The sequence below is a fragment of the Mesitornis unicolor genome, unplaced genomic scaffold (assembly GCF_000695765.1).
Source record: "Mesitornis unicolor isolate BGI_N332 unplaced genomic scaffold, ASM69576v1 scaffold1453, whole genome shotgun sequence".
NCBI lineage: Eukaryota > Metazoa > Chordata > Aves > Mesitornithiformes > Mesitornithidae > Mesitornis > Mesitornis unicolor.
This window is the reverse complement of record NW_010172376.1, coordinates 1-26,593: the sequence shown is the minus strand read 5'-3', so window position 1 is coordinate 26,593 and position 26,593 is coordinate 1.

The following is a 26,593-nucleotide window of genomic DNA, read 5'->3' as shown; positions in this document are numbered from 1 at the left end:
TAATAAATACCAACGTAGTGATCACAGATGCTATAACCAGTTTAAGAGCATGTGGGAACAAAGCCAGAATAACATGACTTGGGGTTGAATCATCGTAATATTTTCTTTATAAAAATGTTTGATCCCTTTTCATATTATTCCTAGTAATTAGAATATAAACAGGTACAATACATTCCAAAAATCCAATTCATGAGGGCCTAAAAAGCAGCTTCTTTCTCCCTGCTTATTCATTTATTTTCAATAAGCCTTCCAAGAAAAAATATTCAAAGTGACTAGAAAATCAGTAGCATTTCAAACAAAGGAAGAAAACAAAATCAGGCTGAAAGCGTGGATTTCTTTCTGTTTCCATTCTTCCTTTGTTTTGCTTTAGCTCTTTAAAAACATCCTGTCCTTTTGGGGGGAGGTGGTGAGGGGGTGGTGCCGAAATCTATATTGTCCAATTCTCCTACAGCTTTATAGAGGAGCAAGATCAAGGTAGGAATATTTGTTCATGTATTGATCACTCCTCAGGTTATCATGCCTTTTCTCAGGGTTGATAATCTACCATTGCTTTCTGATCTGGCGATTTCAACTCCCTGAGCGTCCTATGGCTGGAGGAGATTGCTGCTTTTTGTCTATGTAATTGCTTTGAAGATTTAGGTCTAGATTTTAATCTCAGAAGGGCAATATATCTCGGAGAATCTCAGAAGAATAAGAAGAAGAAGAAAAAAAAGTGTTGCTAATGAGTATGCAGGCAGCATTTTCCACATAACAAACAATGCATGACACGTACCTGAGATTAGGATCTGGCAGCCATGAAATTTAGAGGGAAAACCTTGCAGAGAGCTCTTACTAATTTCACTGCTATTGGTCATAATCTCTCATATAATGATCTTAATAATTCTTTAAATACATCTACTCAGGGATATGTAAGCTCTTTCACATTTAAGTCTAGATTTTACACTTGATTTTACACTTCCTTCCTCCCCCAGAAAACTGCAAAATTACTATATTTTCCTTAAACAGCAAGTCCATATCTGATGTTTTAAACCAAGGATTAATTTTTTTCCTGTTTACTTAGATTTAGCCATGGTCAGAAGTCAACATTGCTTAAAACATCAATCGTGACTCCTCAGAAACAGAGTATGTGGCTTAAACACACAAAGTTTAGATTGTGTAATAACTTTGAAGTCACCAGAAAGATTTGTGAGCCTACATTTGAATTTAAAGCTTCAGGTCAAATTCTTTTATTTTTGCTCTTGCAGTCATTACACACAGAACTACTTTTCTTGGAGTGCTTATTACCATGATCTGTCAACTAAATACACTACCTTGTCTTTTCTATTGATTACTGATTCAATCCATTTTATATGTTCCTGGTAATGTGCTCCTAACGCCCTGCCTGGGCTGAGGTGAAATCCCTCAGAGACTTCCAGGGTTGTGGTTCTTGACTGCAATGTAGTACAAGTTGATTTTTTCCCCCTCCTCCTCAAAACATTTATATTGCCTGTAGATAGGTGTATCAACTGGCATTTCAGCTCTAGATAGGTATGCCATAGGTAAAGGATAACACTGTTTTACTGTCATGTTTTGGTTCCCTCTCTATTTCATTATTTGACTTGAAGCATCTCTCTTGGTATCCATAAATAATATTACCACCAACATGGTTAAAGCAGGTAGCACGGGTAGAGTTAAGGCCCTTTTTGTCAACTTTCTTATATTTCAGGAGACTTCTCCAGCTGCTGAGTTTCCCATAAGACCACTAAATATATTGATCTCTGTGGGTATGCTCTGCCTGGAAGAATGTGCCAACAGCATCACCAATGTCTTCAAGATGACCACACCTTGTAGTTGTGGTTGGTCCTACGACTGAATTCCCCATGACATCACATTGCACATAAAATTGGGAACCTAATGAAAAACTAGATTTCATGCAGCCCATAATGTTAACAAACCTGAAGAAATTTGATAAAAACATTGGATGCTTGTACAAATACTGAAGCATTTTTTTCCCAATTGTTGCTACTGAAGACAGAGCGTGTTTGAAGATCTGAAACTTTTCACTTGAGGGAAAAGTTGCCTTCTTGTTCTTTTCCTCATGCTGTGCTGATATGTTTTCATCAGCTACATCGTGTAACCTCTTCTACATTAAAGGCTAATCACAGACTTGGAGTCTGCAGTTACCAGCTACAAATAGAAAGATTTCTCCCTGTGAGACCACAGCATTCCTCAAGTAATTTTCCACCTTTATGCAGGGTTTTTTGTTTTGTTTCATCAGGGTTTGTTTTTTTTTCTTGTTTCTTACCATCTGCCTTGCAATTAAGTTATTTAAAAGCACCCACATCAAAGGAGTGTTCTGGTTCTCTACAAATAGACTTTGTTACTGCACTGCAGAAGTGACAAAAATAATCTGCCCAGTTCCATAGCTTATAATGATGAAATAAATATTTTTCCCTGGTATTTTTTTATTGACTGTTACAAAACCAAACAGCAAAAAGGGATTATTTCTAGATGTGTCTAAATAAAACAATTTTTATTGAATAAAAGCTAGCTAGAAAATGAAAGTCTAACCAGCAGCATCTATATTCTTTGTGAGTCTTTTTATGCACACGTAAAATTCATGGTGGTATTTATTTTTCTTGTGGTTTTTCAACTTTTTGTTGAATTCATTTCCTCTATTAAGACCATGATGATATGATCCCATCCCTATATTACCTTTATATTTATTTTTAATGGAAAAAGATATGTGTGGTTTTACTGTTATTTCTAGTCTTCAGGTTTTATGGAGTGTGGAGAACAGGTAAATTTGAAGAAAGGGATGGAAGATTAAGGTTGAAGAGCAAACTTAAGACAGCTGAGACAGCCAGTACTTCACATTAGTTGTTATTGTAAGAGTGTTGTAGAGATGAGCTCTTCAAGGGATACAGTATTTAAGCAACAAGGTTATACTGAATGTAAAGGCAAAGGGAAAAACAAAGGATGGATTAGAGAAGCTGTTTAAAATAAATGGCAGCTCTGGCATTTTTCCCACTTTTTTTTTTCCCATTATCCATTAATAACTCCAAAGAAAGGGAGAAAGAAGGTAAAACACTTAAAAGAAGACAACTTCTATCACAGGGAATACAATTATATTGGAATGAAAAGCCATGGAGGAAAAAAAAATGTATACAATCCAGTGTCTCAGGAAAAATATCTGCAAAGGTGAAAATGTGCAGATGGTTTTCATGATGTGACACCAAACAACCTGTATAAAAAGTGACCACAACTTGCAAGTAATTGGAGGTAACGTTTCATTGCCCAGATGGGTGATTACCTTTGTGTTGCTCAGAGTGACCTCCCTAAACAATCTGAAACCAAGCTGAGAAAATGTGATTTTCTGTTGTCTTCCTCACCGACCTCTGCTGTCAGCTTAGAAAGAAAGTAAATTAATCTGGGTGTGTTTGCTTTATTCAGTATGTTGGGCATATTCAGTTGGGCATATTATGTTTTATTTTAATAGCTGATGGTCCAAATAATTAAGAAAGGGATTTTGCAAATTCAAATTCTCTCATTACAGCCTGATGAGTAAACTGAACTAGGTTCTTCCAGCTCCCCTGCGAAAGAGGCATGGAGTGGAGCAGGGGACTGATTTAAACTTGATATTCACTTGTTAGCTGGTCCCTAATGATTTCAAATCAGGTCTGTCTGTAGGCCATTCTTAAACTACGGTTGAGCTCAGACTAAATGTTTGCTGTCCTGTCCCTGGACACCGCAGGATGCCTCAAGAGTGAAAGACACCACCGTTGCCTTTTATTTATTTTGGAGCTTTAGTCTTCCCTTGTTTTCTAATTTGAAGAATCCCTGGCTGCATTCATGCAAAACTCTCCAGAATTTGCCACAATTTATCTAAAGGAGTAAAAGAATGATTTTCCCACAATCACTTTTTCTTACCCAGCAATTAAAATTTCTGCCACCCTTCTGCAAGGTGAGTGCAGAGTCCTTTTGAGCCTGACAGCAAAATTTCAGCCTTAGAATTAATTTTTTAAAAATTTCTTAACTTCCTAGATATCTAACTGCCTATTTTTTTTGTCTATACATTTAAAAAACTTCAACTGTCTTCTATACTCCTCAGCTGTGAAGTCAGTGATCCGCAAGGCACAGTCAGTACTCAGCAATAATCCCATCCTTCTCCCTGTTCCTGGGATTAAAATCTGAGATGACAAAATACACCCAGCAGTTACTACCATGTCTGTCCCCCATGGAAATTACGGTTTTTTACCTTTATGACTGCTGAACAGAAATCAATCAGCGGATGGAAATTCAGTATCTGATATTGGGAGTAATGCGCAGCTTTATCCAGCTGGTCTGGATGGTCTCTTATGATCTAAACCAGTTGGAATCACCATTCCTGGGAATTTTTACTCAATTTTGTTATTTGTATTCCTGGTTGCTACAGAAAGGTTTATCAACTCTGAAGCAATCAGAACAGAGGATCTGTTATTTATTACCAACTTTGTCTTATTATACTTTTGCCCTTTTTGCTTTCATTCCAGTGATTGAAAGTAACCAAATTTCAATTAATTGTCAAGATTTGAGAGAATTAGGCTAAGCATTTTCAAAGCGATGTCAGAGGGGAATGTCTCGGCTGTGGCAATCACTTTGTTGTTGTGTGGTGGTTGTCTTAGAAACTTCCCTAAGATGAAACTTTCAAGCAAATGAAGGAACTAGGTTTTTGAAGAGCTCCATAGAAGGAAAGATCAGAGGTGTCATCTCTGAACTCTTCTAACGTCACTTCACGACTGATTCAAAGCTTATTTCAGTCAGTAGAAAGATTTCTACTGATTTCAGGGAACTTGTCTCCATATGGAGGAAAAGGCATCAGAGATTCCCTCCTGTTAGTGCTGGTGGCCATCAGGGTCCTGTCCCATCAACCTGCCAGGTTGACCCACAATGAATTATCCTCTCTCCTCTTCTCTGAGTTTTCCTCTTCTTCTTCAGAGGTCTCTATTTTACACCTTCTGTCCCCAGAACAATGCTTTTGTAATTTAGTCTTGTGATATTTCATCTGTCTCAAAATGTATCAGGTAAAAAACCACAACCTATCCACTCATTGTCAAGTAACTCTTACATCAAAGTAGAAAAAAAGATACTGCAGCCTCTGTACTAATGAAGTTGCATTGTAATATTTTCATTTCAAGTCAACGGGGTTGAAATCTGTGGAACTGAAAGGGTGGAAGTGAGTGTAGTATTTGCTCCACTGGTGTCTGTGATAAATAAGCTTGTGTGTCTTAGGTGAACCTTTGTATCTCAGGACATGGTTTAGTGGGCATGGTGGTGTTGGATGAACACTTGGACTTGGTGATCTTAGAGGGCTTTTCCAATCTTAATGATTCTATGATCTCCTTTTTTTTTGAAAGTTTTATCAAATGTTAAGTAAAGGTAGTCACTTTAGTAAAATTTATCTGTTCTGAATAATGTAAATTAACAAATGTTTTTTAAAAAAATAACATCTAAAAAGTCATGTAGCATCACCATGGCTCAATAGTGGGCTCATCATATTCTTTTCAAGTGTTAGGGAATGAATCTATTATTCAGAGGAGTCCTCCGGGGCTGCATTTATTACAGGAACCAGCAGTATGGAGTTCAAAGCATAAAACTTTAAGCAACACATATAATTCACTAAAAAAAGCCTTCTTAAAGAAAATGCAAATATTCAGAGTGAGCTCTGTAGTGCTTCTACATTAATGGCTACTGTATAATGTATGCTTTAATAGGCAGGTGTTAATGAGCAACATCTAAAGACTGATCTATTCTCTCAAGACAATGGCTGCTTCAGAAACAAAACCTTTTAACCTAAACAGAGTGAAGAAGCTTAAAACTTGCCTATATGTGGAACTGCAGCCTGTCTGGGGAAGAATAAACCCAGACAGTAGCCCACTACTGAAAGCTTGACAGATTTATAGAATGCAGAAACTGGGAGGTATCCGGGATGCTGATCATCAGAATTCTGGTGAAGTTATTAATGACTCAAGTTATCCACTTTCTCCCAGGTAAAACTGGACAATCTGAACAACAATAACTGATCAGATATATGTAGATTGTGTTGCTTTGCTTTCCTTTTCAAGGGTACTTCTGAATCCAAGTATGTAAAGTTCTTTTTTACATAACTGCTTTAAAAAGAACCACTGCAAATCCTGAAGACGCGTCACTGTGGTAGAGCTTGTGCAGGTAGGACAACAGCCACAATTCATCATGAAAAGAGGTGTGAAAGGCAGAGAAAAAAATATAATCAAAATGAAAAATGACCAGAGTTGTTAGCAAAGCTGTTATTGCTAACATAATCAAAACATTATGTTTATATTCACATTTTTAGGTGAGTTTCTGTCTCACTTTAGTAATCTCAATTTTCTGAAGGAATGCTGAATAACCTAGCCTTTACTAATAACAGACATAATAGGTCTTCCATCTATGTAGTCTCTGTAAGGATTTTCAAAAGATTCATGAACCTTACAAGCCATATATAAATGAATCTTATACAAATTATGTTTGCCTGGGCTATCACTGCTGTCCTTGATTACTAGGCTCCTAGTCTTTGATTACTGCTGTCCTAGGGAAAAAAAAAAATAAATCCTTGCCTTTACTTTAAAAGGTCATAAAGCAGAAATTTCTGAACCCTGATGGCCAAAGGGTTAATAAAATACGTTGCACAGTAGAGGCAGAAAGCAAGATTGCAGCCAGTGCTATGAGTGCAAAGCTGTCTTCTTTCCCTGATAATAAACCAAACAAGGTGATTTCAGCACAACTAATTGTCAGAGATAAGAAACAAATGTCAAGAAGGGAGGTGAATCCGGAGCTCTGACACGAGGAACATGTTAAACACCTTACCTGTGCTGGGGGCTGAGATGCTCCTCAGCACAAATGAGATCAGAACAGAGAGATTAAGCCTCATTTGCTTAGCAAAGAACTGTGGATGTGGGTTGTATCTAAACTACTCAAAGTCAGAAATGCACTTCAGTAAGGGACCAAAAAGAGAAAGGTTCAACACGCTTTCCCCACAGGGTCTGCATGTTTTGGAAGAAGTCTTTTACCCAGCTACAAAAACAAAGAGAAACATAAATCAGAGAGCTGTGTAAATAAAGCATTCACAAATGCATGTTTTCTGTCATTAGCCAAACCGCTCATTGTTGCAAGTATTCCTAGGAGTACCATTTTATGACAGCCTAAGCAACATATTTGTACTACAGAAGCCTTCAATAAGTACTTATTGAAGTCAACTATACAACGCGTTAAGTGGAAACCATTTATAAATATAATCCGAGAGTTAAATGCTATTAGTCATTCTGAAAGTATTGATAGAGCCTCTTACTAGAACGATTAGAGATATTACTTATCCAGCCACTTACTCAGGAATCAAAGTGCTTGATGGAACAGAATTAGTGCTGCTATGCTCAGTAAAACCTTTGCTGTTACACAAAATTTGTCTACAAGTTGGATGGCAGGTTTTGAGTCACTGATGGTATTCCCAATGTGTTTAATGCATGCAGACTAACTCCAGGTATAGCTGCATTTTAGATATTCAGTTTAGGACATTCAGGAGAAGCACTGCATTTGCCTACACCCTGTTTACATATCTCAGGGGCTGTACAGGAAAGTTTAAATATTGTAAGTGAGCAATGCACGAACTGAAAAGAATTCTAATAGTTAATGATGTTTCTGTCTCGTCCAAAGCCAATTGCTGGCAGGTAGGGAGAAAGATAACATTTTCCTGGACAATAATTTTTCTCCAAATGCAATGAAAAGAAATGGAAGGTTAAAACAAAAGCTACAAGAAAACACAGCAAGACCGTGAGAAACAGGGCAGGAAACAGCAATTCCTCTGGACTAGGAAATGAAAAAGGTTTACTAATTAGTAAACTACAGGTGTCTGTGCTTTAAAAGAGAAAATTTATGGGACATGCACTTCCATTTTTTCATTTTATTAACCATATGATGTGCTGTAGGTATGTAATTTCTGAAGGCTGGAATTCACTCACTTTCCCAGCTCTGTCTTACAACACTTGCCAACACCTTGAAATAAGAGCATTACGCAGTGACAATATCCACTGGCAAAGGCTGGCGGCTGCGGTGGGAAAATCCATTTCATGTTCTGCTGGAAGGAAGGAAGGGAGTGAGAGGGAGCAGGAAAAGGGAAATGGAGCGCTGATGAAAAGGGAAGAAAAATAGTTTCTCTCAATACTCTACTGATTATTTTCTCTTCTAAAGAGCGATTATCATTGTTGTTGCTATTATTATACTGTGAGACCAGTTTCCTGCTATGACCCTAGAGCAACTGAGTGAGGTGCTCTCTACTCACATGCACCTCCTGTATCCTGAGAATAGGCTTTGGAAATACAAAAAAAAAACCATGTGGAATATAGAAAGTGTTGTTATCACCTTTCTACAGGCAGAGACATGGAAATGAGTGCAGAGAGAAAAGAGCAGTAGCAGCGGGACTCAACTCCAAGTCTCCTGGGTCATAGTCTCCATGCTTTCCTTATGACAGTTTAAAGTGTATAAAATTTGCTAGTGATCATTTCCAAGAGGAGGAAGGATTATTCTTTACCTGCCATATTATTAAATTCTTCCATAATCATCACTGCCACAGAGCAGAAGCTTGCTAAATATATCCTCCCTCTGACCAGCTGTAGCGGTTCTTATGTTCTTAATATTGCTTAAGACTGACAACATCAGAAACAAGATATTTCTCTTCTGTTCAAACTGTTACTGATTTTTAACCTGACTTTCAAGCAGACCGTGTGAAGAGATTATAGACTGATTCAGTTGTTTAAACTCTGCTTTCTAATGTGTGCCTGAGATGTAACTGTGGAGTGCTGGAACCGTTGCATGGGGTACGAATTAATGTTTATAAATTTGTAAAGGGCAAGTGTCAGGAGGAAGGAGCCAGGCTCTTCTCTCTGATGTCAAATGGGTGCAAGCTGGAGCATAGGAGGTTCAACCTGAACATAAGAAAAACCTTTTTCACTGTGAGGGTGCCAGAGCACTGAACAGGCTGCCCAGATTGGTTGTGGAGTCTCCTTCTCTGCAGACATTCAAAACCCGCCTGGACGTGTTCCTGTGCGACCTGGTCTGGTGATCCTGCTCTGGCAGGGGTTGGACAGGATGAGCTTTCGAGGTCCCTTCCAACTCCTAACATTCTGTGATTCTGTGAATGGGCACAGCTACAGGTGATACCTCAGTTCTTCAGAGGGTGATTTATTAAGTCTTCTGGACAAAGTAGTGTTAGCAGTAAAAAGAAGCTCTCTAGGGAAGAGTAAAGCCAGAGCAGAGAGTGGAGAATTGAAAAACACAGTAAAGAAAGATTATTTCACTTAATTATGCTTCTCAGTTCAAGGACTGGTTCCCTCCACTGATGACAAGACACCTACACTGTAGTGCTGGGAGAGGGGGCACATATGGCATCTGCTGCTTTCTGTGGATATGTTTCTGTGGAAAAAAACCCAAAACATCTATGATTCATCAGAGTACCTGTGAGACCTCCTGGCTTCCTAATTTATCTTTTCATCCAGATGGCATATGATTAACCAAACTCATAGAAATTTCTTGACAGTGGAAAGGTCTTTGGTTTGGCAGCGAAAGCTGCAGCGAGATTCAGTGTTTGGGAGTTGGGACTGGGTGTGGTTAAGGCTGAAATGAAACAAATCGCTCTAACGGTGTGAGGAAGCACGGCCTGGCATTAACCATAAAACAAGGAACACGTTTTGATAAAACATGTTTTAGAAGTTGTTACACCAAGACTGGTTTAGGATATTGTCTTGCTGATTTGCTGTTTTCATTTTGGAAGGTCTCGCTTTAAAGTCTTGGACAAAGTATATGGCAACACAATTGAGACAGTAAGTTAAATAATTGCATTGCCAATTCAAAGTATTTTAAGTATTTTTATGCATTGTATTGCATGATTAAACTTCGCTGTGGCATTTAAAAGTGTTAATGTGTGCTGTTTTTAAAAGTTTGTTGGTTAAATGCAAATAGAGACCTTCAGGCTGAATTGTAACTAGTTATTCAAAATACTACTATTAGTAGGTGAGAGTAAATGATATGAAAACTAAAATGCAGATTGGATGTTTAAATTTTATACTGTATGAGTATAGCTCTCAGAGATTTCCATAAATATAAATTCAGAGTACTCAATAGTGCTGGATATACTGCAATTGCATTGTGGTGATTTTGCAGTAGTAAAGTTCCTATTGCTAATAGCAAGGAAGCAATAAAAAACATGTATTTCAGGTGGTCAGATTTGACATGTATGAGCTGTGCTGTAGTGGGGATAGAAGAAAACAGTTTTCACCCTGAATTTATGGGACTGGATCAGCCTCTAAGTACTGTCAAAGCTCCTTGCATGGATGACCCTAAAAACATCAGACCAGGACATGGAAAAGCATTCTCAATATAAGGAACAGCTGTGACTTTAATGTAACTTTAAGACAGCTATATAGAGATGGATTTATACTATTTTGAACTTGACCTTGAGTGTGTACATAATCTTCAGTGCTTATTTTCACTCTGTGAACTACAGCTGACTTTCCAGTGGCCCACAAACTCATGGTCCAGTGGCTTTGAATGGCTAAGGGAAAGCAGCAGAAACTGGGCTGAAGTCACCAAATGTCAAAATCTGGTGAGATTTAACAGAGCAAAGAAAAGAAAAACCCACTAAAAAAAACCCACCAAAAAAAATTCCCAAAGACATTAACATTTCCAATTTCACTAGCTGAAAAGACAATCCTTGAAATAATTTTAAAATGGCCTTGACAAATATTCAAGGAACTGTGAACTCTTCAGTTACAGAGTTTAAAAATTCTTCACTTTTTAGCTTTTGTCAGTGTACATAAGTTTCATTCTGTATATATCTAAAAGGAAACAGAGGTTTCTGTAAGAAGACACAAGTCAGTATTTATGTGTCAATAGCAAAGGCAGGCTAAGTCTGATTATGAGAGAAATTGAGTAATTTCCATATGTTGATGACAAATCCTTGCTTTTTGCAGTATTGCAAAGCTGATGGAGAAAATGAACTGACATAATCCAATTTCATATCAGGAGCTGTCTTACAATTTTAGAAAAACAACATTTATTAATCTGTTAAGTCACTGATATGATAAAAATTATACTTAATATGATAAGATTTCATTTTGCATTAAAGTCTCTCCTATCACATCAGGGAATTCTAATCTTGCTAAGACTCTCCAGCAGCCTTATGATTCAAATGACTTTAGGTTAAGTAAAACAAGATATGCTTAATGATTTTACAGCCATTTCAGTACGGCAACATTAGCATTATCAGTCAATCCCCCAGCAAACAGGTAATGTGCTCAGCTAACGAGCCAAACGCACATTAAGCCAACTCTCAGATGATGAGGATGGGAAGGTGGCACTCGGGGCTGGAGGCCACCTCCTTCAAACAGCCCTTGACCTTCAGCTCAACTTCCCCAGTGAGCTTGGATGAAGTCCTTTAAAAAGAGAAATTGTCCCCTGCAGTTTTAACCTAAAGACAGGCAAAACATAATGGATCTGAGTTTTTCTTGAAACGTGGAAACATTCTATAACCAGAAACCAGTGCAATAGTGTCAAGATATTAACAGGCAGTTGATGCTGGCATTGTTCCACATCTGACAAATGGGATGTATTATGGGGCATGAGTTTGCTACGGGGATATCACCAACTTTTTTCTTGCATAAATATAGGAATTAATTTGCTTCAGACCCATAGCCTTTTATTTCCACGTTTGCTCTTTGGCAAGGAGCTGGCAGTGCACGCTTTGGAAAAGAGTAGATGTCTGCAACACACCAATTTGGGATGCCTGCCATTCCATCTTCATTCATAATCGTTAAATAGGTGGCTCTAAACCCAGATGCATGAGGCTTCATGTCTCTTGTAACATTTTCAGGCTAAATATGCTCTAAATATATGCATGTCTTTTTATTAAAGTATAAAAAGATAAAATAGTATCATTATATGCTGAACAGTTTTGTTAACCCTATGAATGACAAGCTTTTCTAATCCAGCTATGTTTTTTTGCATCAGTAGCATTCATGAAAATTAATTTCAGTAAGTAATCATGCACTATGTGAAAACAATTCCTTTTTATTCCACCCAGGTTATATTGCTGTTCAATGATCCCTTCACTTGTACAATCTGAGACGGTGAGAACATTTTCTTTGCCATTCATTATTTGAGATAATGCCCCTACTTTTTCTGTGTCCAAGGTGAACAGCCTTGCTGTTTCAAATGCCTTGCTAATCACTAATTCCTGTCACCATGCAGAATTTGTTTCTGTAACTAATGAGGAAATTCAGCAAGTGGTCAGCAACCCCTTATCCTGTGCATCTGCTAGATAGCAGCTTTTTGCAGAAATTCATGCATATAATGAAAAGTTATGTTATGTGTTATCCTATATATCCTTCTCATACATGATTCCCATTGGTGGTGTCAGCAAATATCCTGTTGGAGAGATGAGGAGGGATACTCACCTTGGAAAATATTAACAATAAAACCTCAGGCAGGCCAAAGGAAAGCTTTACTTGGACTCTGATGTGGGGGACCAGGGACACCACCTGTACCCCAGCCATGTGCTAGGAGCAGTAAAACCCTTTGGTGATTCTGCCAGAGCCAGGCTCTGGCTCTATGAACCTGAAGGATCAAAGCAAAGGGAAAGGTTTCTGCAAACTCCCATCTGGGAAAGGCAGGCACCACACTGCTGTGCTCCTGAAGTATTTTTTTTTCAGGTATCTGTCAAACAAAGCTGCTGAGAATTGTGAAGGTTATGTTGGATTACAAAAATGAGATGGGAGATAGAATCACAGAATCGCTCGGTTGGAAAAGACCTCCGAGATCATCACGTCCAACCGTTCCTGTCTACCCCCTAAACCATATCCCTAAGTACCTCGTCTACCCGCTCTTTAAATACATCCAGGGATGGTGACTCCACCACCTCCCTGGGCAGCCTGTTCCAGCTTCTGACGACCCTCTCAGTAAAGAACTTCCTCCTTAGCTCTAACCTGAACCTCCCTTGGCACAGCTTGGTGCCGTTTCCCCTTGTTCTATCCCCCATCACCTGGGAGAAGAGACCAGCACCCACCTCTCTACAACCTCCCTTGAGGCAGTTGTAGGTGGTGATGAGGTCTCCCCTCAGCCTTCTCTTCTCCAGGCTAAACAAGCCCAGTTCCCTCAGCCGCTCCTCATCAGGCTTGTTCTCCAGAGCCCTCCCCATCCTTGTGGCTCTTCTCTGAACACGCTCCAGAATCTCAACATCCTTCTTATAGTGAGGGGCCCAGAACTGAACACAGCACTTGAGGTGCGGCCTCACCAGTGCCGAGTACAGGGGGATGATCACCTCCCTGGCCCTGCTGGTCACACTGTTTTTAATACAGGCCAAGATGCCATTGGCTTTTCTGGCCACGTGGGCACAGTGCTGGCTCATGTTAAGCCGACTGTCAACCAACACCCCCAGGTGTCAACCCCCAGGTCCTTCTCCTCCAGACAGTAGTCAGTCTGTCAGATAAATAAGTCCTAGTTCCTCCAAGAGAAAGGAGTCTAAGAATAACTCAACCTAGCGCTCAGAAAGGGAAATGCTAATGAGTTTAAATCAAAACTTATTTGCATGTAAAAATGCAATCTCTGTAAGTATGAGCTTTGTAAGCTGTACAATAACCTCTTGGAGACACCAGTAATGTGTTTGGTTGCAGTAAAAGCTGCTGGGCTCCCAGCCCTGATGCCTGACAGGCTGTTTGCTTGGAGAGGCGACGCGGTGGCATCGGTGCAAAATCCTTCCTCAGGCTGCACGGGCACCGCTGCACTCCTCAGGCGGGCACGTCCCAGGCACATTGCACCTCCTTCTATATTTATCGCAAACAAATCTGGTCCCTGCCATTTGTTTACCCTTGCAGTCTGTCTTCCTGCCTCGGTCTGCAATTTTAATTAGGTGCATGCCAGTTCTTTCCCTGCTTGCTCGCACTTTAATTTGGGAAGCATAGTTTTCATTAGCTCTGCAAATATCCACTGTTCTTTGCAAAGTCAAATCTATTACTTGCAAAATAACCTTGCTTAGTCCTGGTTATCAGTTATACCAATAATACTGTGCTCTCTAATTAGTCCAGCTGTTAACTGTTCAAATTCACATGATTTAGCTCTATTGCGTAGCTCTGCCACAACATGATCAATGCTCACACTTGGCAGGTATTTTCTTGCAAAGAATAGCAGCTTTTCCAAGCTCCTGGAAGAGGTACAGCTTTGGATTTTCCTTTTTCCTTTAAATTTCAGAGTGATTTTTGTCTCGCAGTTTGCACTTTTCTTCGTAATCCTGCTGTAATGTACTGCCTATTTCTAAGGCCTCTAAACCTGCCACCTAGAGCAGAGGATTTCTCTGTCTTCAATATCTCTTCAGAACTACTTGCTTCTAACGAAAAACACAAGTGCTATAATCTTCCCTTCTAGTCCTGGGCCACATTCAGCTCTTGGCTGAGGGATTCAGGTGGCTTCATTTTCTACTAGAGGTTTAGTGGCTGCCAAAATCCCGTCATGACCCAGCAGGGCATGGGTGTATTGGGGAGATCCAGGGTGTTTATGCTTTCTGGCTCCAAGAGCCTGCAAGGAGTAGAACAAGAAAATGGACCCTCTTTCTACCAGAAATGATGGACCCAGCACAGGGTTTTCATGATTGCAGGACTTTATCTACCATTTCATATTTTTAAGAGCGTTCTCAGAAATTAGTATTTTGGGTTAACTTCTCTACCCTGAGCATCAAAGAGCAGTATAACCTTTCTGATGGACCATTTCAAAAATCTTACTGACTATTCAAAAAATCTAAAGCTTTTATTAAACTATTAAATTTTGCCAGATTGATTCAGTGAAAAGAAACGTAAAAAAACCCGTAACAGTAAAGTACCAGGTGTGTCCATACCTTTTGCAATAAATTCAACATGATTTTTTAGTTGTTAGCTTCAATGTTTACTTTCTAAATGTATTTTCATTTTGTTTGTAAAGGCATTCAAGCAAGCTTTCAAGTAGAAAAGGAAATTTAATTTTGGATTTAAATGGAACATTTTGTTCAACCTGGAAAGAAAGCTTAATTATTATTTTTAAGTCTGCCAAAAGCTTAGACAAATTTTCATGTCATGTTGACTGAATTATTGTTTTTAATTGAAAATAGACTACAAAATCTTTTCCAAAGCTGAAACCTACAATATTTTCTTTTCAGTTAGAAATAAGAAAAGGTGTCAGTGTGCATAGGTGGACGGCTATGGCAGAGGGATGTTAATACTTATCCCTTTTCCATCATCGTATGGTATCACAGATTGAGAACAGTCCCACCGGTCTGAACAGAACCTGTTCGCAAAATGAAGAATTGCTCGCTGTGAACATATGCTCAGCATTTGTTCCTAAATGCTAAAACCTTCCAAAATGAAGGCATGGGCAGCTTTCACTGTTGCTCGGAGAGGGAAGGGGCAGATTGGAAACCCCTGTGCAGAGCCAGGGCCCCAAGGGAAGGCGAGGGAGGCGCCTCTGACTGCTCGTATGCAACTTCTTGACAAAGTCAATGTTCAAGAGCTCCTCACATGAAATTATCCGGTGAAAAGAAGTTAACCTAGAATAGAAAGCAAATGCATTTACAGTAACAAGGGGAAATTGGGTTGCTATTTCAATGCATTAACACCCTCTTTAAACTGGTTTGAAACAATCTGAGAGCACAAAGCAATGTCTTTGCACATTTCCCTACTGAAGTTTTTTCAGATGATGTTCAACAGCACCAAAGATAAAGGTTTGCTTTGCCTTTGAAATGCCCAGGGAGTCTTATAGACTTCTTAGATGATTTGCAAAACAGATCTGATTTTAATTTAATTTTTAAAGACGAGTCCAGCGGTGTCCCCTGAGGAAGGGAGATTTCAGCCAGACCTGTGGTGCAGATTGAGAGGTCACCATTCACTAATTGAATCCTTTTCAAAACCTAAGGGACCATCGGCAGTATTTAGGGCACTTTATTAAACATTATTTTGATATTTGTTAAGATTGTCATTTTCTCCATAGTGTTATATATCTCTTCTAATTTTGATTTAGTATGACAAGCACGAAGGATGAGTTACTGCTTTAACTTAAATAAATATCCAAAAGCTTGAATACTCATCAGACAGTACACAGGCCGTAGGGAATTTTTCCAGTCTGGTGGAAGACAGGCAAAAACTGTTTTCCTGGCCTTTCAGTTAAAAGCAGTGGGATTGTCATGGCAGGGTAGAGCCCCCTCCTCACCACCCTCTCCTTTTCCCCTGGTGTGGAGCATCCCATGCACCAGGGGCAGAGCAGGTCAGGGCAGCATCACACTGGTCATGCTGCACACATTTATTTGTGTAGAACCAGACCTCCTGAGCTCCTCTTTCTAAGTACACCGCGGGAGATGTTTTCCAGTCTGGTGGAAGACAGGCAAAAACTGTTTTCCTGGCCTTTCAGTTAAAAGCAGTGGGATTGCTATGGCAGGGTAGAGCCCCCTCCTCACCACCCTCTCCTTTTCCCCTGGTGTGGAGCATCCCATGCACCAGGCACAGAGCAGGTCAGGGCAGCATCACACTGGTGATGCTGCACACATTTATTTGGGTAGAACCAGGACCTCCTGAGCTCCTCTTTCTAAGTACACCACGGGAGATGGTTTAGACAAATGCATGTCAGAATTTGAGCCAGCTCGAGGCTCTGGCATGTGTAGAAATATTTAAAATCTTCAGGGAAAATATGCAGAAGCACTTTAAAGAGTTCGATAAGAAAATGTTGGTTAAGAAACTAAATCATCGTAACTCAACTGGGTTACTGCCAGCTAAAAAATAGGAGGTTTTCAGATAAAGAATTTGAGAAAAACTTGTAGGTGGAAATATGTTGAGCCTAGGGAAGAGAAATCCATGCACAGAGATGGCAATATGTGTATAAATGATTGCTGAAAAGGAAAGAGCGGTCCTAATATTTCAGACAATTTATTTATATCAAATCGTTTAGGCAGGAGCAAAGATGAACAATTCTTTCCTCTGTCTAGAAAAATGTCTTGAAAAATCTGTGTTATACAATATTAAAAACTTCTGTATAACAGGCTGACCAAGTTTCCTATCTTTCCCAGTCCACAGAGACTCTGGTAGTTCATATGGAGACTCCTAGACTCCATTGTGGATAATTAAGGTCTTCAGCCCAAACTGTGCTGGTGATTCATGTCTACAGTCGCTAATTGTCCTTCAGGCTTTGCTGGTGCTATCTCTCTGCTCTCGGGGTCTAATCCAGTTCTGAGAGGTCTTCCTGAGAGATTGCTATGGAAGGCAGAGGAATCAGGGATTGTCAGTGCAAGTTAATATAAAAATAAATGCTTGGGCTATTACAGAACCTCAGTGATGTTAAGCTCAACTTCAGACATCAAATTAAAAGAAGTAAATATCTTTTTCTCTTTCTTTGTTAAATTGGGTTAGACTATCCTTTGTAGAATAAATAATGCATTGCATTTACATTCAAGTATTCGGTTTTCTATCAGCCCGGGTAGGAAGTAAAAAAATATTTGCTGCAACATTTTACTAGATCTTCTAGAAAGTTACCCTTGCAATAAATAAATAAATAAGTGAATGAATAAATGTATATTAATTGGGAAGGCTGATTTTCAGCAGGGACACAGTGGCTTTGTAAACAGACACTGCGCTCAAGCTCAGTCAAAATTTAAATTTGGGGTTGTAACTCATTCTCACTTCACTTCCTGGAAAAAATGCATGAAACCACAGTTTTCCAGTATAATAAGATGCAAGTTTCATTACCATTCAAGAACTACGATTCAGCTAGAGTTCAGATTGCTAATTCCTTACTTGCAGCTAAGTACGTATTTAAAAAGTCTGCTAATGCTTCCACCTTAGGTAGGATTCTTAAGGAAAAATCTCAGTAGGTAACAACTGTAACATCTTGCAGACATTCTTCGGGTTATGGCTGAATGATCATTAGGTGCTGAGAAAGCATTTGGTATGAGAAAATGGCTCTTCTCCAACAATTTCCATTTCATTCCTATCCTCCACGTGGGTCAAAGTGCCTTATGCCTCTCTATTTGAGGCTGTAAGACCTCTGATGTCATCTCCTCATATTTCCCACTGGACCAAGGCAAGAGACAAGAAAGTATGCTTTCTCCTTTGTTGTCCTTCAGGATCAAAGGTTTTAATGGTTGTGATTTGGATTGCTGAGCAGAACAGTGATTTATGCATCTAGAAAGCTGAAAATAGGATTTCAATTATTTGTAGGTAGTATATAGATTTTTAATGACTGATCCTAATAAGCTCTTTTTAGCATTTGACAGGCAGAAGTGTGTGCATTTTTACCAAAGAAATCAAATGGGGGTAAGTAATTTGATAGCTCTTGGTGGGAGTCAGTTGACTACTGGACGTGTAAAGGACTATATTGTAAATGATGGCAGCCAAATGGCAACTCTTGTTACTCCTGCTTTCTCTGCCTTGGAGAAGACTGCAGAAGCCACTGTGTAGGCTCTTCCTACCATACATGAAGAAAATCGGGCACCTGAAGGTCAGGTATATCCTGCAGCTTTTAGGCAGAAATGGCACATGTGTATGTTTGCAGCACAGGCTGGATCTTGCATCAGACTGTTGAGCAGGAAAAATCTTAAACCAAACAGGCTCAGCAGGTTCATAGAGAAATCTGAGAGCATGTGGAAAGTTTAAACTGCAGGCACTTCGACAGCTCACTCAGGGCTGTGGCAAAGTCCCTCTTTTGAAACAGGGTCCTTAGGCACATGTGGGTGGTGGGACCTTCATCCTGGGCTCCTGCTGCTAGACATGGACATGCACTGGGCTTCTCTTTGACAACTCTTTGTGGCTATCAGGCCATCAGCTGCCTTCCTGTTGCTCAAAAGAAGAAACGAATTTCAAAAAGTCTATCTGTAATGTTGTTTTTTTCTTGCTGCCATGTACAGAGCAATGCCCAGGGCTCCTAGGGCACTTCTTCAACCCCCCAGCTCAGGTGTGCTTGTACAGAGTCTCTAACTCAGACCCAAAGCTGTACCCACAGGTGATAAATGTTCATGGTCTCCTGGCTGGGGAAACATTGCCTTACTGAAATCAGGCTCCAGGATGCCAAAAATTTGGGTACTTTCCCATCTGCTGCCTTGGGCTCGGGTGAGGAAGACGCCATAAACTGTAGGATTTGAGGCATCAGCTTTGAGCAATGGTGATGGATGCAGCCTGCCGTTAGGCAGGGTGATAAGCTGTGCACAACTAGCAAACAGCTCAAAGGAGAGAGCACGGAGATACATTTTTTTAAAGATATATCTTTGCTCTTCATACACGCCCACACAGAAGCAAAGTGCTAGCAGGGACAAGTTGTATTTCTCTTTTATGTAAGATAGATACTTCTGTGGTCCCTGTTACCGAAGCGTCTCAGAGCCTCCTAAATCTGTCATTTATTTCACAGTACGATATTAAATTGATATTATGGGGTATGGATGTACAGAGGGGCTGAATAACACAAGCAAGTCTGCACAAGGGGTCTGGAGTTCACAGAGCAGGAAACTGGTCCCTCATTTTCTTTATTTCCTGACTATGTGAAAATACTTTCCTCTGCATTTTCATCCCTCTCCCAAGATCAGATCAGCTTCTGCAAAAGCACGAATGCTTCAGTTTCTTCCTACTGTTTTCTCTGAAAACTTCACATTTGATCCATTAGCTTTACAATCTTGAAGTTTATTTGCTCTAGAGGGGTAAGATTATGTGTGTCTTTTACTGTGTGCTCTGTGACATGAAAACAAATTATTTTGCTTTGCCACTGATTTATCACATTGTTACCCAGAAATATTTTAGCCTGTCATTAAAAACAAAACCTGGGAAAATGTCAATTCATAAATGCCTTCATAGTCTTCAGAGCGACAATATACCTCTTGGAATAAAATGATAATGTCTTTCCACGAATAGACCTTTTTCCTCAGAAGAGGTCATCTTTATGACATTCTTTGTGTAAGGAAATAGTGCAGGCACCTGTTAGCAAAGGCGGCTTTTCTGCGATGTCCTAGTGAGGACTGTGACGCTCGGCAGTGTAAGCACAAGGCTTTTGAAATATGTCTCCATCCAGTCTTGGCAATACCCCTGTGTTCATTAGTGACACAAAGGAATCATTTCCAAAGGTGTTATAAATATCCAGTATTACACAAAGCCCTGCCTGTATTCCGGCCTTTGTAATACGGCACTTTGTCAGTCAGCTGCAGAATAAACCTGTGAGTATCATCGTGTGCGAGCTTAGTAAAAGCTGTTTGTGTTTTCTCCAGACAACTTGGGAGATAAGGCTTGTGACTACTAAATCATGTTAGTCTAATACATTTATTCTTCTCTTATGAGAACACATATCCTTGTATATAGTTTCAGACATATAGAGTACCAGTGGTAATAAACAGATGTGTTATATTGGTCCAACTAAAAGTGCTGAGGAGATGGGTAAATAAAAAGGAAGATACAGGAGATGGATGCAGTAGCAAAAACTAAGGGGCCCTGAGCATCCCTGCTCTGGCAGCATATGGCTTTATTGCTACTGGCATTGTTGATAGACTCTATTTGTCTGTAAAAGACGGTGTACAATGCTGATCTGACAACCCTTTACGTAAATACTTAAGAAAATATTTGAGGGCAAAAAAGACTTCAGTCTCTGGAGTCCATAAGCCTGAAAGGAATTTGCCATGAGGCTTGTTCTTCTCTAGGTAATTTTCTTTTCACTCCCCTAAAGGAAGAACTATTAACAAGACACGAAATCTTTATTATTTTTGTGTCAGTGCTGGAGGAGAGGATCCTACACAATATGCTTATTAAGAGGTAGGCTTTTCTCATGCTGCTGTGTTTTAGTTTTGTGTTTGAGGTTTTTTTTGTTATTTGTTGAGTTGTTTGGTTGGGATTTTTTACGCAGACTTTGTGAAGCATGTTTCTGCAGGTACAGGTCTACCTTTGTGCAATTGAATTATTAATCTGCTACAGGGTCAGCAGAATCACTTATTTCTATAATGGTACAGGCCAAATCCTGGTATCATTATTCACATTGAGAAGCACCATACTCAGCATGAAGCCTCACTGAAGGATCTACCTGCAAAGTGTGCTGCTGCTGGAAATTAAATTGGTTGCCTCTTAGAAATGGAACCACAGTACAGGACGCAGACAATCAGAAGCATGAATACAAGTCTGGATGGATGTAAAAAATCCAGATGTGGTGAGATGCAAATGATCTCGAGCTTTGCTTATTCAAAAAGAGTAAAACAAAAAAAAAAATCACCAGTGGACTTTTGGAAAACCTCTAACCATCCTTGCATGGGCTGCAGGACTGCATTTCTGTGCATGTAATAGAATCCCTTTTCTGCTTCAAATATCTGCTGCAAATCTTTTGCAACCCTGAATTAAATTGTTCAGTTCCTCACACTGAGTATTTCAGTTCCCAGCGCTGAAATCTGTTGAAACTTTGTGTGTGCTTTAATAGAAGAAGATTCTTGGTAACAAATCCTCAAAATTTTTCATTGGGTACAATGTTATATCCTGATTTTTTATATATTTTGGGCCTTCTTTATGCTCTGTTCTCCACTGTATGCCTTAGCAAAGAAAGAAAATTTATGGTCTAGTGTCTGCAGCCTTTTCTCCACAAATAACAAAGAAATAATGCTGAAATAAATAACAGATGTCAGATCATGTCACGGTGTTACTTTGAGATGAGAAATGTAGTGTTAGCCATAGAGTCTACAAGTCATACAAGCTAGAGGGTAATTAAGCATAAGTATTGCTAATTAGGTGCGTTTAATAATAAAACAATGAATAAACTAAAGAAAATATGGTAATCAAAAGAACATTTTGTACATTCGCCTGAAGCTCCCTAAGAACAGAAATCTGTCATTGACACAGTTTTGTCCTGTGTAAAGAATTTTAATGTGCTTATGTGCTGGGTTGACCTTGGCAGGCCATGAAGTACCCAATAATCCACTCTCTCGCTCCCACTCATCAGTGGGACAAGGGGAGAAAATAAGATGAAAAGATCACTGGTCTAGATAAAGGCAGATTGATAAAGAAAAATGAAGGCCACCTGTGGAAGCAAAGGAAAACAAAAAGATTTATTTGGTACTTTCCATCAGCAGGCAATGTCCAGCCACATCCTGGCAAGCGGGGCTGCAGTACAGATAGCGGTTGCTTCAGAAGACAAATACCTTGGTAATGAATGCTTCCTCTTCCTTTCTCTTAGCTTTTATTGTTGAACATGACATCATATAGGATGGAATATCCCTTTGGTCAGTTTGCAGTCTTTGACATCCTTATCCAGTCTGGGACCTGCTGGCCATGTGTCCAAACTTGCCCAAATTTCTATTCAAATACAATTTGTTAATAAGTTTCAGATGACAGATTACTCACTGAGATTAATACATTAATCAAGAAAAAAAATTATCTGTTCATGGGCAATTTGTTAACTAAAAAAGTGACAATATTTTTAAAAAAATAAATAGAGTATTATAAATTTATCTTCCAACTTTCTCCACTTTCTTAGTATGCTACCTTTTCCTCACCCCCATTCCTCACCTGTAGTTGTCACTGAACTCAAACCCCACATGTAGCAACACTGAGATCTTTTGTAAGGCCACTGGAGTGAACCTGGCCTTTTCTCTAATCCTGCACAGTTTAGAATCTGTGGTAGATCTATAAACACCCCAAATATCTGTGTGATATGATGTAAGTAAACCTTCCATCTTGCACTGCAAGTAAAGCAATAATAGAGTGGATAGAAGGAAATGCCAATTATACCATGTCTAAGATCATTAAATAGTGGCTTATCATCAGGAAAAGTAATATGAGAGTTTATACAGCACTAATGGATCATCCTCAAATTCTACAGTCTTTGAGTTAGTATCTTCAGTTATGGAAATGGAAAAAGGCTAGCACATAACACCGCTGTCTGTTGGTGAGTTAGAATTAAAAAAATACTAGGAAGTTTGTCTAGCACGTTAAAACAGAAGATGCCTAAAGACCAAATAAGGATCTAAGAGCTTAATACGAGGCTGTTGAAGCTGATGGAAAAATTTGCTACTGTATACTTTGAACTTTGGATCACACTGGAATTAGAAATAGCTCAACAGGAGTTTTTCTGGGGGAAAATTATATAATATTCAGGGAGCCATAAAGAAAGGAAGGAACTGCCTCATCTAAATCAAATGACAGCACTGAGAATGAGGAAGAGCATATTCAATTCCTGTGATGTTCCTAGGAATGCTTGGTTTTCTTTTTCAGTTCAAAAGTGGTTCATATCTCCATGATGGATAGTTATTGTATTCTCAAATAACCACAAGCATGACAGTAACTCAGGCATCCCCTCCATCCTGCTGTGAGTTAACATCGCTCCCAGAAGGTGCGGGGCTGATGTACAGTGCACAGTTCCAACAAATCAGCATTTCTTCTGCAAGAGAGTAACGTGCCTTTCAAAGCTCTCTCCTCTGGAGGTGGCCTCTGCACAAATTATGTCAAAAACACATTAGTATGCCCATCAGAAAGGTAAGGATGTGGATAAGACAGTATCTTCCCGAAGCACAAAACAGCTGAATCTTAGTAGGGGGTATTTTTTCCATCTCCAGCCTTTGCTGTTTAATTCAGCTTTAGTTTGTTCATGTTTTTATTTTTCCCCCTAAACAGCCATAAAAAATCACTTATAAAAGCCCCAAAGACAAAGTAAACAAAGTAACAGCATGTAACATGAATAATAAAACCGTATTTTGACTTCATTTCCCTGTTTGCGTGACTTAAGTATTATAATTATTAATTTATAACACTGAGGAGTGCATGGTGTGCCACAGATAAGAAACTTCCAATCTAAATAGTTTGGACAGCTCAGGTATGAAAATTGCATTCTAAATAGAAACACACAAACTCTTAAAAAAAAAGCTAACTAGTACTCTAGGTGTGTCCTCTTCTTCACCAGAATGTCATTTTCCTGAATTGATGTTCAACACGACCGCCAACTTCCCAAGTAGAAGAATTGAGGTCTCCATTCCTGTATTCAGCAACAAAGTGCTTTGGGCCCAGAATAAATCAAGGATAACTCAAAGCTTTGAGACAAAGAACATGGTTGAAAAATCTGCTCCTCGGGCACTAGGTAGCCACATGGCTTCAAATCAAGTGAGCAAGAGACAAAATCTTTTTCAAGAATTGGACTGATGCTGTGAGCTGAGCTCCCGTAAGAGCTGCAAGTCACTGCTAAACTCCCTGACTTCACTCCAGATATGGGACATTTCAGCTAGCAAAACATATATATATATTGTATATATTGCTAGGACAAAAAAGCAACACTGCATGCATCAGGTAGGACTTATGATATGTGTGTTACAGAAACAGAGTGGAACTTGTCCCCCTGACTTGATGGCTTTGGTTTCCCATGTAGTCTTTGGAAGCAAACCTCTAAGGGCACAGTGAAAGATCCTTGTCTACCTTAGTGTCTTTATTTCAGGAAAGATAATCTTTGGAGGCTTTCAAAGAGACTTACCTCTCTTCTCTAACTCTACCTTAGACGTTAAAACTCAGAGATTAGTAGGCTGCACCTTACTCCCAGCTTGCTTGCTGAAACAAGAATAGGAGTCTGTAGGTTATTCAGGCTGCCTAACACACCACCAAGAGACATTCACCCACTCCCGTGATACTGGTGATAAGCATCCAGTTGATTGGATTTTTCTGACAAAACATCTTACACTGGGAAGTGTCGATATGTCACAAATATTGTCAACATCATCATAATTGTTGTTGTTACTATCATTAGGTTTTGTTGTTATTGTTCTCTAGTACATCCCAAGGAGAAAGAGCAATTTTTTTCTGTCTCAAAATGTTTTTCAGAATGCAAAAGCTATTCTTTGTGTAGTCTGGCTCTATGGCTTGGAGCAGACGGCCAGCAGGGTGTTGCCTGCCTAAGGAGAAGTTTCTGGGATGGGTATCCCACCCATGTGGTCCCTCTGTGGGGCTGCACAGCACCTGCTGTATGGTGGAGGTTGTAGCCATTAAATTTTTACCTGCTACATAATTGCTTCAAAAACCAAGCATTAAAGTGTTCTTAAATTATTTTTTAATTTTTATATCCTTGGAAGGAATTTTGATTGATGGAAGGAATTCTCAAACAAAAAACACTACCCAAAGACATTAATGGTGTTTCATGATTTTGGAAGTCTTGCTCTACTTTAAATACAATTACAGTAGTTCATGGAGCCTGCCATATTTCTTCACCATTCAGATTAGGTACAGACATGGAACGAGCAATTAAACCAAGCTGAGAGGAAGAGCAACGTGGGCTCGGTGTGTGGGATGGTTTCCAGGTGGGATAGCTTTCATAAGTGCCTTAAAAAACATTCTGCCGCATGGCTCCCCACAGAAGGAGCTCAATTATTCATTCAGAGCAGAAACTGTTTTATTACATGTCTTGTAGTTTGAATGGTTAGACTGAAATGTGGGACACTTTGCTCTCAACAAGGTCCTGGTACTTGCATTTGTACTTGCACTTGTCCTGCAGAGCAGTAAAAGAGTTGCCAACGCCAGCTGGGAGATAGGAATATCATTAGCACATATTTTGTTTTGTATCTTCAAGGTTAGTACAAATCACAAAACCTCTGCAGCTGAAAGAGAGAAAAAAAAGCACAGTTCTGGAATTAAACTTATCTTTCAAATCAGTCTGGGCAAGTTTTAAGATACAATTGAATATCTGCCTTTGGCCCAGGGGCAGATCATTGCTGGATTGCACCATCCCACTCAGACAGTGTGTTCTCATCCTCACTGGAAAGCTGTTTTTTCTGCCCCAAAAACATGTGTTTTCTACTCTCAGACTGTCTGTCTGCAGAGAGCAGTCAGGGAGGGAGATGCAGACCTGAGATGCTGCATGGCTCACTCCCAGTCTCGCTCTGTAACCTCTTCACCCTTGGGTGATGTTGAGGACCTGAACTCACCATGGCTGCTTCTGGACAGGGTGAGTTGCCCTACACATCTGCCAGGGTTGTATCCAGCTTTTATTAAATATTCACCTGAGAGCTGGGGGATTTATAACTGCTTGGGTTTAAGAAAATACACACAAAAAATAACATTTTTTTGTGTGGAAAAAAAAAGTTTTCCCCATCCATACTGAGCATGAAGTTGTGCGAGTTCAAATTCATATAGTGCCATGAAGGTCCAAGGATGGGTCAGGGGCTATGTGGTACCACAGTCTGGCGGTACATGAACACTGAATGATTTTCAAAGATTTTCCTTGAACTAACATTGACTTAATTGTGTAACACATTATATATTACCATATGTACACATTACCAAGACTCTTGATTATTTTCTAATTTGAATTTCTCCAGTGGTTCTCTAAAGGACACTCATTCAGTATCACTGTAAAAACGAAAGTTAGTTACCACCACGATGCTTGCCTGGAACCACCAAACCAAGCAGAATATCTCCCCATCTATCCATAACTTTGTATTTCCCCAAAGTGAAGCATGCTTAGTTAATTGCGGTCAGTGTTTACACAGTAAATGAGCACAATTTCAAATTATTCTGTGCTACTTTAAAATTGGATTAGTTTATGTTTCTGTCATGGTTTAGGCCCAGTGCATAAC